This window comes from Anas acuta, chromosome 11 (assembly GCF_963932015.1).
Source record: "Anas acuta chromosome 11, bAnaAcu1.1, whole genome shotgun sequence".
NCBI classification, from domain to species: Eukaryota; Metazoa; Chordata; class Aves; order Anseriformes; family Anatidae; genus Anas; species Anas acuta.
The window spans coordinates 3,359,983-3,374,701 of record NC_088989.1 but is presented as its reverse complement, the minus strand read 5'-3'; the positions used below and the strand labels follow the sequence as shown (position 1 = coordinate 3,374,701).

Here is a 14,719-nt window from a genome sequence, read left to right as displayed (position 1 = left end):
TTACTAACTTCCTGTCCAAAAAGTAAGCTCACCCACCTAAGTCTGCTGGAGACGAACATCAGTTTGCCCACAAATTGTAAGTGCTACTGTCCAAAAAATCTTTAACCCAAATGATAATAATCCCCACGAGTGTTAGCTGTGATTCGGTAGGGTGGTTTTACGGTTTAATGTCCGTGAATGCTTCTTTATGATTATTGTTCATCGTATTAGACAAAGCTCAGAGAAAAGGAAAAAACCTCAAAGGTCAGCAGTGAGACAGAAAATTGCCGGAGAAGTCCGAGTCCTGGCGGAAATGATTGTGTCTGACCCTCAGCACCTCCAGGCAGCATCTCTGGCCGGAGTGCTTAAAGCATGACTGGCACCTTTGTGAGGTCGGCCCTCACCATGCACTCACAAATTTAGCCCGTGCAACAAAGGGGTTACAGAAGCAAACCATGCAGGCAGAAAGTCCGACTGTTCAAGCGCACACAAAACTGATCTCTTATTGTGGCTGTTGTGCTGTAGAGAACGTCCAGCAAAGAGTAAAAGGGACGTTAGCAAAAAATAAGGAAAAGATATTTTCAAAGGTTTGAACACGTAAAGGATGAGGTGTTGCAATGATGAATGCGTGGGGCTTGGGGGAAAGGAGAGCGCAGAGGTGGACAGGGAGGATGGGGACCATCCCCATCCAAGGTTTTCTGATTCTGCTCCCTTCCCTCTGAAAGCAAAGCCACTTGTGTGCCCCGAGAGGAGGGAAAATGTGTGTGTGGGGGGAGGCTCGGCTGGATCCCTGGCCGCGCCTACACTTCTTGCACCGCATTTGGAGCCGCAGAGGGGTCGTGCGGGGGAACTCGCCCCCGTTAGCCACGTTGCCACCCTCTCTCGCCCTCGCCCCCCGGCACCCCAGGTGCCGCCAGGGGCGGAGGCGCCGCTGGCTCCCGGCTCTCGCCGAGGGGCGTCGGATACGGCAGGTGGGAGCGGGACGGGGACAGGGACAGGGTCGGGGACACGGACAGGGGCAGGGAGCGGGGCAGGGGCGGCTCGGCCCCGGGGGAGGTGGGCAGCGGTTTGGGGAGGTGCGGGGCTCGTTGCCATGGCTCCCTGCAAGCGCAGCCGGAGGAGATACTGATGCCAGTCACGGAGGGACCCCTCTTCCTTCTCGTGGGTGTGGAGCAAGGCTGGGTTTGGCTTTTCTTTTTTTTTTTTTTTTTTTTCTTTTTGGGGTGGAGCGATTAATTTGCAGAGCCGGGACGGGGCTGCGGAGTCGCCACCGCCACCCGCAGCTCCAGCCGCTGCCTCCGAGCCTCCTCCAGCCCCAAGGTAAGGGGGGGAGGGGGCACAGCCGGGCCGGGGGGTGCCGGGGCCAACGGCCCTGCTTCGCCTCCCAAAACCCCGTTATTTGTGCGCTGACCTTGCTGCTGCTGCTCCCCGTACCGCGCCCGGTGCTGCCGGGCGGGGAAGAGGCGAGGAGAGGGAGCGGGGCTACGGGAGCGGGGCGCGCAGGTGCCGGGCTCCGAGCGGGGCTCCCCCGGGCTGCCCCCCTCGGAGAAGTTGGAGGGGGAACAGGGGGGCACCGGGGGTGCCGAGGTCTCGGCTGGGGGGACTGGCTCTTGCTCCCCTGCTCTTTGCATGGGTTCAAGTTTGCAACCCGGGTGGCGTCCCTCTGTGCAAGTACTTTGCTCTTTCGTTCTTTTTCCTTTTTTTTTTTTTTTTTTTCCCCCGTTACAATATGGACATTTCTTTTAGCAATACCTAAATAATTGCCAATGTCTTCAGCAGGTGCCTTTTCTTTTTTTTTTTTTTTTTTTTTTTCCGAAGGGGAGTGGTGTGGTTGCATTGCAGCTCACGAGAGCTATAAGAATCTTTAAGCATCTCTATCTTGTGCTGTGTGCTGTTAATTAGTGCTGTACGATCAGTGGTCTCAGCTAGGTTTAGGTCTTCATAAAGCAAGGAGATAGTGCTTTCTGTCTGTTTCCTAATTGTCGGATGCAGTAAGCAGCAATAGCCTTCACGTATCGCTTGTATGATGAACGTTACTCTCTTCATGTTTTGGGGTAGAAAGGAGCTAAGCTATGATATGTTGGATAACATTCAGGTGTTCAATTGTAACTCAACAGATATAAACCAAGCATATTTATTCTCAGCTCTAGCTGGAAATAGTTCTGCTTGAAACACGCTTCTGAAAATTTCACCAGAGACTTGACAGGTAGTATTTTTGTGTGATTGTCAAGGGTTCATTTGATGTGACTGAGTTAAATACGTGTTAGGCAGCTCTCAGAAATATTGTTCTGTACACAATAAATAACAAATACGAGTGCAGCTTTAGGCCTGAGAAAAGGAGATGGGAAAAACTGTGCACCTTGAGCTGGATATATGGATTTTTCCTCTCTAAGTGAACACATGCAGCCTTGCCCTGTTGGAGCTTCTTTGCCCATTGCTACCATGATGCTGCACCTGGTTTCTACTGACTTGAGGTATTAGAGTCACAGGCTGCTGCTCTGTTGATACTCTTGTGTTGCTTAATAGTAATGAGTTTTCTTTGTCTTAAAACAAACAAACCAACCCCACACTCTCCCAATGGGTCTTTAAGGAAATACAAGATTCCTGCTAGGCGGTTTCTGTGGTCCTTGCTTGGGCCATGCTGCTCCTATCAGTGGAGTTTGATTTAGTGAACTGCAAGACCATGTCACATTAAAATGAGATGCAAAAGGCAGCATACCAGTGGTTGCAGGAGGTACTGGAGTTCCTTCAGGAATATTGCACAGTATACATGAAAGTTGCCTTAAATATATACAGTCAAAACAAGTTCAGCAATCCAAGAGTTGCGGAAGTTTTGCCTGAAGTAACACAGCTTTGAAAGCAGTTCCTTCTCTAAAATGGTGCAATTTGTTATTGTTTTTTATCAAAATAGGAATAAAATGAGCTCTGGATATGAGGCTGAAATAAAGAGGCTGTACTTCAGTTACATACACTTTGATTACATTTAGCTCTCTGTCCGTAAATGAATGTAATTACTTTGGGCATTTAGTATGTGTTACTCCATTAATTAAACATAATGAATCAAAACATAATACTCCATTTCTTTATCCCAAGAAGAGCAGCAGATAAGCCCTCTTTTAAATGAAGGGCTGTCTTATTCACAACATTTATGTTTACTGCAGGTGGCTTGGATTGTAGCCATCTTGTTTGCCAATAAAAATATACTTTATCACTAATGTTTGGAAGGTAAAATGAAAGAAGGTAGATATGCATTACGTAGAATGATATTGTGGACAGGGGCTGGTGAGATAAGGAAGGATTCCTCTGCTTCCCTGGTGGGAGAGGACAGGGACTACTTTAAACACCACTAATTAGTTCAGTTTATCTTGCATGCGTTACAATGCCGTAGTTGGTTAATTATAGCTTTTCCCATTAGCAGTATGTTAAGAATAATGAATTAACACATCACACAGATCAAAAGAACATCTACAAAGTTTATCTTCGAAAGAAAAAAAAAAATGTATTGTGTGGCAGGAAGTCCCCGTGGCTTTCCCAAGGCACAGATTTGTTGGAATTCCTGAGCTGGTTTTCGGCGCCTGATGAATGACTTGAATTGATCCCAAACAAGTGACACTGGAGCTGCTGGTTGCTTAGCAACCCGCCAAGATGCCACAGTTTCTTTTGGTATATTTGTCCAGCAAAGTAGAAATTCCGTTTTGTTAAAGATGTTTTTTTCTGCGAGCACAAAGCTGACCTTATAAAGGCCCTAGATTATGTATAATTAAAAATGATGCATCAGGGCTGAGTCTGGCCAGCAGCACGGGCATGAAGAAAAGAGCAAGAATCTTACTTGTAAACCATCTTCTGGTGTTAATGTGCTCAGTGTTTTATAACAAGATTCAATTGTCCTTTCTCAGTTAGACTTCTGTTTAAAAAAAAGAAAAAAAAAAGAAAAAAAAAATCATCATTACTGGGAGAAGCAAGTCTGACAAAGACACTCATCTACCAACTGCTTTTTGAAGCATTCCTGTCATGCTGACTTGAGATGTGAGATCCTGCAAAGCCTTGTGGGGTCACAACATGATGCATTATGAGTAAATGAAACATAACATGGAACATGGGGCTTGGTCATTGTCCAACTTGTGTCAGGGCAGCCTGGCATATCCTGTAGCCCATGGGCTAGGTTGTCCTTGCAGAATAAATTGTGTTCTTAACTTTATTTTGTGCAAGGAAATAACAGGTTTAGTACTCAAAGGGCAGAGAAATGATAAAAGTTACTGTGGTCACATACCCCCAAAGTACCAATACTGGCTTAACCATCTTGTGCCAACCTTTGTACATCTAATACCTGCTGAATTATACTTTTATTTCAGTAGCTCACTGTTTATTGTTACATTTGGATCCATTTCTGCTGGTATCTTAATTCCAGCATGCACAATGAAGGGGAGTCTTGCAGCTGTCCCATCCTTGTTTCTTGTGCTGTAATTTACTTTAGAGGGAGACGGCACAAACTGATTCATTGGGGGTGAATTGAAGGCAGAATATCTGTTTCAGGGGTTTACTTTGTGCAGGCCAGCTGCTAATGGGCTTTCTTTTGTGTCCTCCTGACTAAGTTAAAGCAAAACATTTGTGATGTTTATGGGTGGATTTGGGGTTCTCAGCAGCATTTTGCTATACTTGACTGTGTAGCTGCCATGTTTGGATCACAGTGATCCAAGTCTCAACTCATTGTTTGCCAACAGTGCTAGGCTAAGATTATTTTAGTTCATAATCTTGTCCTTCTAACTGCATTTCTAGGCTTTGTCATGTTTCTGGGTGTCTGCTGGGTCCTGTGTTCATCTTGCTCCCTGATGTCCCTTTGAATTCCAGGGGAATGGGTCAATCTGCGTTCTGTAGAACAAGCTGGCCACTCACAACCTTCCACAGCAAGATATTATCATTAAGAAATAAACATTGTAAGGACTGGGAATTTGTGTTTACATGACAATGCATTTACTTTACAGGAAGAAATATCTGGTGGTGGTGGTGAAGAAGGCAAGAAAAATGTTGTAGTTAGCCTTTTTTTTTTTTTTTTTTTTTTTTTCCCTGAGAAAGCTAGTATGTATTTCTTTGCCTCTCTAATTTTCACTCATGGAGTAAATTCCATGCTCCATAGATGTCCATGCAATATAAAGGAATACGTCCAACTCATTGTCAAGGGCCAGCTAAACTCAGTGGGTAACAGATTGTCACCTCCAGGAAGAGTCGTGAATGCCAAGAGGAAAGCACTTATGTATGTTTTATTGAGGAATTAGAATTGGTCCCTGTAGCTGGAAGTTTTTTAGTATAATTTAAGGTGTGCTTTTAGTTACAGAAAATGTATTTTCATATTTTTGAAGAAGTTGTCTATGGATCTTTGTAATATTTAATATTAATACTTGTGGTATTAAACTTTTGGTCCAGATTTAAGTGCATGCAAGCTTACGTTTTTGTATCTATGTGGCAAAGTCAATGCCCGAAACTCAAGGTGTTTTTTTTTTTTTTTTCCTCTGGGTTAGTGTCCTTGTATCTGTTTAATGCATTGATTTCTGTAAGCACATTTGCATACCCAAATGCTGATTAGTTCATTTTACATTGCAGTGATTGCCTGTGCATTATAAACAGATGAGGGTATGAGGTGATATTTGGTGCCTCGCATTTATCCTCCTGGCGGGTCCCAGCACCCCTGTAAGAAATGCATAGTGCTGGTCACACAGCCAGGGAAATGTGTTATTTCTGGGGCTGCAGCATTCCTTAGCAGATGTTTCCTTCTTCCTTCATTACACCTGAACGTATAAAACTCCACAAAATGCAGACAGAAAATAGTTTGTCATAAAAATTAGTATTTGTAATATTGTTATAGCTGAAGTGGTGTTAGCTGCTGTGAGTGTGAGCTCCTGGTCCTGTTCCATCTAAGAGGGACAAGATTTATGTTACTTTCTCCATTAGTGTTCATAATTTCTTTTGACCTTTGCTAGCCCTCTCTTTTCTGCACTTACTGAGAAAATTGAAAATTGTTCTTTTTGGGTAGTTTTTCTTCTCTTGCCAAGTCAGCAAGCAGATGGGATAAAGTGGAGGTGTGGTGGGGATGTGACTCAGTTAGGGAGGGTGGGGAGGACACAGGGAAGGACAGGGACAGGCCTGCGCAGGTGGAAGCCATCCTCATCTTTGCTCTGTTGTCCCATGCAGAGGAAGCAGCCATGTCTGGATCTAGGCCCGAGCAGCTGGGCCGAGGAGGAGCCAACGTTTGAGCCCAGGCAGGGCTGCTCCTGTTGGAGTGTGGCTTTTGAGGACATTACAGGCAGATGGCTCCTGGTCTGGCTCTGACTGTGGCAGCGGGCTGGTCGGCCAGGCCCACGCTGAGTTCCCTGCAAGCAGCCTACAGACAGTGGCTTCAGCTGTGGGGAGAAAATAGAGCTTCTCCTTGTGCTCCTATCCTGTCCTCCGCAGTGAAGGAGGTACAGAAGGGTGACCTTGGTGTGAAGCAGCAAAATGTGCCCGTGGGACTTCACACTGCTCTGTGTCTTCAGCCTGGTGAGGGCCAGTGCTGTCCCTGGCAGCCTGGGGTGCTGTTTGTGCTGGCATGGGGCGAGGGAAGCTTTGCCTGTTGATATATAAAGCCATGTGGCTGCAGCTTTCTAGGGGGAGTGAACCCACATGAGGGGATCTGCAAAAGGGGGGAAGTCCCACTGCCCTTGTGAGCGGAAAGTTTAAACAAGCAGTGACAACATGAGCTTCATTCTCAAACAAGTGTAATCTTCTAAAAGGAAGGATAAAATCCTAATTCTAAAATCCATCTTTTGTCCTGTATCTCCTTTATCATCTCTGAGTGTGGCACTACAGAGTTGCTGCCAGCCTCAGCCACCAAGGAGTGGCCACAAGTGCTGCCTGCAGGGCTCGGCAGCCACTTGGAAGAAAGGAGAGGAGAGGGCTGCCTTCAAGGGTGCATCCCTGCAGCCTCACAGGGTGTTTGAAAAATGCATCGTTTGGTTGTGCCTTGTGTAGTACGGTATTAAAACAGATGGAAACGTGCAATGGCATTTCAGTAAATAATGGCTGTTGCCATTGCCCTATCCCTAGTGTTTGAAATGGAATTATTCCTGGTGAAAGATTACTCTGCTTTTAGGGAAAATAAAATTATTATTCCAGGGGGCAGATTTTTTTTTTTTTTTCCTGTGGAAAATACTATAACAATGCTTTCAGCTAACAAAAGTGATCAACTCGATGGCTTTTATTTATACATTTTTTATTTTATTTTTTAGTTTAATGAAATGAGAGAATCATTAAAAATAACGGATTGTCTGTAGGTTTTGGAGCACCTACAAAATCAGTCTCTCCACCAGCATGGTGTGTCTGTCATTACTAAAATCCCTCTCCCTGTGGTGCTGTGGCTGTTTGTGTTGGCTGGTACAGGGTTGTGTGCACACTTGCACCCGCACTTGTTTGCTTAATTTGTTGGGTTTACATCTACAAATGCAAAATACCCCCAAACCACAATATGGTTGCTGATTTCAATGAACTTATTAACTAGAATTGAGGCTAATGCTCAGCTATTTTGCTGAGGGGTTTTATGCTATTTCTTCTGGTTATTTTTTTTTTCATATTCCTCCACCAACTACTTTGTTCTAATAAAATTTCATTTTAGAACATAGATTTCTACAGGATTTCTATTTTGCCCAGACTGAGTCAGAGATGGTCCCACTTGATCTTGGTCATGAAATGCTTTTACATCTGAGTAAGCTGTACGGGATGCTTATTTCATATGAGTTCTGTTTAAGTGTTGATCAAAAATGTAGGTAGTGTGGTAATAAAAATCCCAAATAGTTTGAAATAAAAATTCCTTTTGTTACATATGGACAAAAATAACAGCACTGAACTGACAGTATTTGTACTAATAGATAATATTACTTTCTTAAGAAAATATTAAAATAACCCCCTGCTACACTGGGGTAACTTCTGGGATTAATATCACACAGAAACCAATGGTGAAGTCATGGCGCCACGGAAATAGATGGTCAAACTCCCTCTGACCTCAGCAGAGTCAGGTTTTTGTCCCGAGAGTGATGAAAATCTAATTTACAACCTAACCAGTTGGAGAAATAGGCGTAATGGCTCAGATCCTTGACTGATATAAATGACCGTGGTTGGGCTGGGGCTGATTGAGTTACGCTGGCTGCCACCACCTGGGCCTCCGGAGGATGGTGTCAGACATCCATGTGGTCTTGCTGGGCCCATCAGCGCTGCCGCAACAGGCTGTGTGTGCGGGTAAACAAACGTATGACGAGCTTTATTGCAGTGCCTCCTGTCAAGTGGCGTACTCTTGTCCCCCGTTTTGACTGGAAACAAATAAGCAGCAGACAGTAATGAATATTTCTGTTTCCTGAGTCATACAAATTACAAATGTTGTGCTGTAAGCTAGAAGGTAGTAGTGATTAAAGGACGGTCCCAGGCGGACCAGGTGGAGGCATGCCTACTGCACTCAATGTATGGGGCTGCCACTGAAATCCACAGTAATTGCTCAGGGTTTGCTACCTGTGTGACAAAAGCCCCTTTTGATTATTGATGGGATGAGGCTGGACTTAGGCTTTCACCTAAATCTGGGATTTTGATCATCTCTGATTATCGTGTTGAATTGCAGCATCCCTGCTCTTTGTGTCTCTGCAGCATGCAGCGGTGATTGTACCTGCCCTGCTGGCAGGTGTTTTGGGGCTGATACCTGCCCAAACCATGCTGACCTGCTGCCAGGCACTCAGAGCTTCCTGCTGCATCCCAGGGGACTGCTGAGAATTGAAATCTGCTTGAGTTACATTACAGCACAATTCTTTATTAAAGGTAAAACGCAGAGGCTGGGGTGGCAACAGAAAGTAATACAGCCCGCCTCGTTGTGCAGCCAGCCTCACAAAAGGAAGTTTCTCCAATTTACTTCCACGTGTGCAGGATCCTGCCTTTCTGAGTGTTGTATCTAATTATCCTGCCAGTGCAGCAAATCTTCATTGTGAGCCCTTCCTGCTGTCAGGCATCTCTGCAGTGAAACCTCAACCTAATTCCATAGCGTAGCAAGATGAAAATCTCATCTTTGGTGCATAAGAATTATGCCTCAGCATTTATAAGAAAAACAACAGGCAGCAAACATCTAGGGCTATTCACAAATTTTATCGTGTGTATCACCAAAAAAAAAAAAAAAAAGGAATAATCTTTATATTCAGCAGACAAGCAGCATTTTCTGTACAAACCTACTCCGCTGTCATCCTCCAAAATGTATGCTAAGCTTGTCTGTGCACAAAGCTCCTTGTAATGGGTCATGGTTTGACCAAATTTTTTATCCTTACCTCGTGCTGCTATAGAAAGGAGTACTACATTTTTCAGTGTTATTTGTATAATGCACTTACTGAAAAGAATAACGTATGCAAAGCTTTGAAGCTCAGGCAGCAGCAATCCATTTAACCATTTATAGTTTTATGTTTCTTATAATCCCTGAATCCAAATGTCCCTAGAGAGCGAATGGGCCATTAAAAAAAAATTAGGCCTTTAAATTAAATGGATTTAAATTCACTCCTTTGCATACTTTGTTGTTGTTGTTGTTCTGCCTGAATGAGATATTGCCTCAGTAATTGAACTGTAACTTTGCTACAGGTAAATAGTGTCAGACAGCTGATATTCCAAATGCTTTACCGCTTTAGGGTTGTGCGGTGCTAATATGGCAATTTGCAGCACACCTTTGAGAGGAGACATGTCCAGTCCACTTAAGATCACTGATTGCTGGGCTGGAGCTTGAGCTCAATTACCGTCTGGTAGTCAATGTGCTTCTGGAGCTGGGACTCACAAGGATGTTGTGGGGTGAGGCAACGCATCCCTGGCAAAGCTGGGGAGGATTAATTGGGCTGGGTAGATGGAATTGATGCTGCAAGAGGCAAGGCTGCTCAAAGGGATGACATGCCTATCAGAAAGCCTTTTTTATTATCTTTGGAAAAGATAGAGTGATAGGTTGTACAAGGATGCTGGAGTAGTTTTGGCTCTGTTACTTATGTGAGACAGATTGAAGACAGCTTTCATTAGGGTTCAACACTTCCAAATCAGCAGGCACAAATACCAGTTATCCAAGAACAAAGTGCATGAGCTGAGGGGACCTCCTGCTCTCCAATATTGACTTGTGCATCATGGTGTGCTGCAAGAACTGTGGAGGAACATGGGTGCAAAGAGAGAAAGCAGAATGAGGTAGGGGATGGTCACTCCCTGATAAAAGTTGATAAAGGACTGAATTAATATGGAGTTTAGATAGAATTAAGATCAGTCAGTACATCTTCCTGATATTCCTGATGAATGGGTTACAGGTTTGCAAGGTACAGGTAACTAAATGTTGTGGTGGAATTTTCCAGCTGTTAGATTTGGTGTCTCATGAAACTTCAGTTAAAATAAATAAATAAATAAAAATAGAGTATGTAGTACAAGCAGTGCTCACTAATGGATTAAGATTCAACCAACAAAGCGGAAATGGTATTTGTCTATGGGGATTCCCTATTGAAAGATGTGTGCTTTTAGTGCAGCTTCACTGGAAAGGGAGCTGGTCCTGAATCTGTTTAACATCTTTATCAATAGTCTCAACATAAAAATTAAATGACTGCAGCCAAAGATGTGGATGAGGCGATATTAAGAGTGTGAAAATAAGAAATTACAAGGAGCTAGCTGTCTGACTGGCAAGCTATTTCTCCTCCTCCCATCCTCCCAGGGGTCCAAGTCAAATAAACATGATGAGGGTGTGTATCTGTGAGGGGAGTCACCCTGACAGGGCATGGAGGGGTCATAACAGATGAAGAAAGAAGACTTCCCAATGTGATGCTATGGCTGAAGGACCAGTGGGACCCTTTGACATAAGAGTTGCACTTGTAAGCATGATTTTTATCCAAGAACATGAGAATACTGGAAAGCTATGGCCAGCTTTAGTGTCAACAGTTTTAAAAAGTTTACAAAACTGAGAAGTCAAGAAAATAACCACAGTATTGATTTGAAGAGTGGAGAAAATTCCCTGTGGTGAGAGATTTAGAGAGCTAAATCTGCTTAGCTCATCAAAAAGAGGATTGAGAAGGGACTTGATTACAGGGACAAGTATTTTCATGAGGAAAGCATACCCTGTTTTTTAATCAAGAAGAGAAAAGAATAAGATCCAATAGCTGAAAGCAGACAATTTCAAATTAGACATTAAACACAAATTTTCATCCATGATTAACCGCTGGAATGCACTATGACGTGTTCAAATCAAGACTGGATATCTTGTGTGATAGGATCAGTCAAATACAGGTTACTGGATATAATTTGCAGGCAATAAGGAAAAGTACAGAAGGGTGCAAATGCCCTAAAATCCGGGGGCATTGAAAGGGCAATCACATAAAGTTAAGCAAAAAGGAAGAACATACATGGGAAGTATAAAAAGGAGAAATGGAACCAAAGGAAGGACAAAGAGATAAAATTTATCTGAAAAGGGTAAATTCTTTTCTGAATTTGGGAGCATATGTTGCAGCAAAGTGAGTTTTGGCATTGGAAACACCTTGAGCATTGGCAGTGCTGGAGTCATCTGTTTCATAGTCAAAACAGCAATTTTGGATTCTCTGCTTTGTTAATGATGATGGAGAAACCTCCTACTTGTCATTTGGGCTCTTGGCACTGCTGGTTCCCTATTCTGCTGCTATGAGAGTCGACAGCAAAATCAACTTTGTTTAGATGTGATGGAGCTGAGGGCCATTTCCCACCATGAGAGCCCCGCAGTGTTCCCCAGGAGTGAAGGGCATGTCACGGATTGCCTGGGCTGCAGCACGCTTCACCTTATCAGCAGCAAGCTGTCACTGTGGTCTCTTGTGTGCCCTTCATTTTATTGACATGAATGTTATACATTTAAAAAGTTCTTTTAAATGCTTTTAAAAGAACCCCATTTTTGTACCATTAAAACAAACTCTTGGGAAATCCAGCAGGGAAATCTATGCAGTCTCATTTTTTTGTTTGATGTGTAGCATCTTTGTATGTTTGTCCTCATGAAATAGTTTCACCATATCAGCAATTGTCTTCTTTTTCCAGAGAAGCATACATATAGCTTGTTTCACATTGCCTGATAACTGGGTAATCATTAATTTAAATGTCATATTGTGTTTCTTCTCTGAGAAAGTAAAATGATTGAGTCAAGATCATGGTTTGGGCATGTTTACTGTTCAAATGCAGTTTTTCCCTCTGGACCTACAGCTATAATGGAAGTGAAACAGGTGCTGTAAAGGTTGTAAGTCACTTTGCTATTGTGGAAGCTCTTTATCCAGGACTGAAAATAGCTTTTCTGGAAAAATGTTCATAACCGCTGTATTACATCCACAGTAGAAAATATCGTTGTACTTGTTATGCAGAGATAGCTTGCATATGTTATTTTTTACAACTCCATCACAAAGCTATTACTTTTGTTAAGCAACATTTCCTATACTGCTTTAGGATTTGAAGATGATAATTGTTCCATGACTTTTTCAATGGAAATTAGCAACGTTTCCTCTGCCCTGTTTAACAGAAGGATAAACTCTTGGTGACCAATTAGGGCATTGACCTACACAGAGCTGCAGGTAATTCAGCAATTTTGGTCTCCTATGGCTGTAAACATTTCATATTGCCAGAAATATTGAACAAAAATTTTCTTACTTCTGGGCCAGAGTGTGGGTATCTTCTGGACTGTGCTAAAACCTGGGCTTATTATGGTAATATTCTCTTTGGAATGAACAGGACAGCTAAATTGTAAGAAACTGTTTTCTTGGGGGAAAAATATCATGCAAGAATGTCCTCACTACCTGTAATAATCGACTAACTGGGCAGTAATTATTCCAAAATACTGTTGGAAGTATATTGACCTTGACAATCATTTTCTTTTTCAAATGGGCATCTGAATAATTGTCTTTGCCTAAGGATTCCCTAGAAGCTGTTCTCAAATCAGAGCGGCACTTCAGTGTTCAGCTCATGACATTGTGACATCCATTAGGAACACAGAGAGGTAGGAATTACCCTATTCAATTCGATTAAAGATCTAATTAACTTAGAAACCTATCTCTGTTAGTAACTAGTACTGGATGACTCAACAGCCTGAACAAAAAAAAGGAAAAAAAAAAAAAAAAAGAAACCAACACTTTTCCTTCTTTCCTCCTCCCCTAAACTCTCTTTATAACATTTAAGGAATAATGCATTCCTGAGAGAAGTTTTTTCCTCTTACCGAGCACTTCTGTTTGACTTCCATCCTGAAACATGAGATCAGTAGTCCTTAAATTCATATCCTGCCTTGTGAAAGTATTATTAGCACTTCAAACATCTAATCACTTTCCTAGCCACGGTGACAATATTTTGTCAGGGGGTTCATAGAGTTAATTACTTATTATGATGTTCTTTCCCACTTTAAATTTGCTCTCTCTTAATTCCAGTGTGATAATTAAAGTGATTATTTGACCTTATTTCACCTGTTTTCATATATACATATATGGGTCTGTGATGTTCATTCCTTGAAACATATTATAGGTACGTGAAATATTAGCTGACAATTCTTTGCATTCCTTTCTTAAAGGACCCTTTAATATCTTTATTTTGTATCTATTCGGTCTTCTCTATAATTCTTTGAATGACCTCTGAATGCAGTTATACTCTACTTTCAAAGGTAAGAATATATTAGCAGTAGATCTAAATTGCTAATTTTGCGCCATACTTATTTTTAGTCCTTTCTAATGTATTCTCTACACAGCCTCCTATCTCAGTTACATCTTGACCATCTTGGCCTGCTAAACAGATGCTTTTTATTGAAGGTATTTTTTATTTTTAAATATATATATACATTTATTTATTTTGAAAGAAAAAAAATCTAATAGAAGCACTCTTCTTTTTCACCCTTCTGTAAGCCAGGGGCTATTTGTTGGATTTAATTTTAGTTAAAGAAAATGAAACAAATCTATTATGATTCTGGGAAACTCTCATGTTTCAGATCAAAAGTTATTTCCAAATGTAGGGGTTGGAAATTAATGTCTCCCTGGGTGGGTGATCCTGTAACTGCCTCCTGCAAGCTTTCTCAGTTTCCTTCAAACCAAATGTCCTGGCCGTTTCTTCAGACAGTGCTGTTTGAGTGGATAAGGTGTTAAGATGATACAGTGGATATAGACATAATATAGATATATAGACCCAATTACTTGAACTGATTACTGTTTAGGTATGGTTTTGCATGGACTTATTTAACCATCCTGGCATTTCATGAAAAAAGAAAACAGCTTGGGAGGAAGCAGGTCTTCACAGCATATGTATTTTTTCCAAACTGTTTTGTGCAATGGGCAATAGCTTTTCCCTTTAGGCTTTTGAATATGATATTACTTCATCTTCCTGGAAAGTAATCGGAGTACTGGCAGCGTTTGATGAGACTGGGAGGAAAACAAACAGAAATGAGGAAGCTCAATATGGAGGGTGTCAGATCTTTAGATTTATTCTGAAGACATCAATTTTGAAACTTGAAATTATACATCTGTAATGAGTACATGCACGTAGGTGCATGTATGACTATTTATATAGGTATATAGTTTATATCTTTGTCTTGTGCAGGCACCTGGAAGAGATGAAAAGTTCATATGCTAGTGTTTGCAGCTTCCTAATATCTAATAGCTATGTCTACACAGCTATGGAGAAGTGATTCAGTTTTCCTGTATTTTGGGGGTATTGCCTTTATCTGGGGGTTCCTCCTTGTAGAATAGTAACT

General features: G+C 42.2%; 1 protein-coding gene across 9 annotated transcripts in view; it reads left to right on the top strand.

Annotated features, from left to right (window-relative positions):
- The first annotated feature begins 783 nt into the window (after positions 1-783).
- The window catches only part of CHL1 (cell adhesion molecule L1 like), a 125,732-nt gene continuing 111,796 nt past the window's right edge, over positions 784-14,719 (top strand). For 5 of the 9 annotated variants that reach the window (XM_068694322.1, XM_068694329.1, XM_068694330.1 and 2 more), the window contains exon 1: positions 1,152-1,299. The gene's annotated coding sequence lies outside the window, so the exon portion shown is untranslated. Of the gene's footprint in view, positions 951-1,151; positions 1,300-14,719 lie in introns of those variants that run through there. The other 4 variants (XM_068694328.1, XM_068694324.1, XM_068694320.1 and 1 more) reach the window with 2 other exon arrangements.